Genomic DNA, 680 nt, shown 5'->3' with positions numbered 1-680 from the left:
TCTATTATTATAACTTGGGTGGTTATAGAGGGTGATGAACTGAAAATTCAGGACCTGTGGCCTTTGCCATAGAAACACAAAGCCACACTGACTCACCTGCAGCATATACAAAGGATGATCTCGATAAAGAGGGTTGCGAGTAACAGTGGTCATCTGCTGTTCCCATCTTCCCAGCATCTCTCTCCCTCCTCATGTTCTTGGTTGTGAATACAGTAGGTGGGGATGACCCATCTCTTTTCTACCCAACAGGGATTGGCATATGCCCTGTACTGGGCCAGCGTTCTCTTTGGCTACTTTCTGCCAGAGTAAGTGGAAAAAGCTGTTGCTTTCCACAGGTATTGCTCAGATGGGTGTGGGTCTGGGATTGGCAGCTATCATTTTATTCACCTCATGTAGGGAGCCTGACAGAAAACTCAGGACAGCCAGAGCCCATGGCCCAATTGCCGAGCACCCAGCAGATAGAATCAGCCAAGTCCTGGGACTTTTCACAGGGGGTAACAAATAAATCCTCAAGCTACTGTGAGTTGAGATTTGGTCACTCTATAAATCAGAGACATATACAATACAGGGATCTTGCACATAATATAATAATAATAACTGACTCTGAGTGCATACTGTGCTATTAAACATTCCTCTTCAATCACTTAATCCTCACAACAATCCTATGAAATATATGTCAT

Source organism: Propithecus coquereli, unplaced genomic scaffold, assembly GCF_000956105.1.
Source record: "Propithecus coquereli isolate 6110/MARCELLA unplaced genomic scaffold, Pcoq_1.0 Scaffold87, whole genome shotgun sequence".
Lineage (NCBI taxonomy): Eukaryota > Metazoa > Chordata > Mammalia > Primates > Indriidae > Propithecus > Propithecus coquereli.
The sequence above is the reverse complement of the archived record's forward strand: the minus strand, read 5'-3'. Positions refer to the sequence as shown.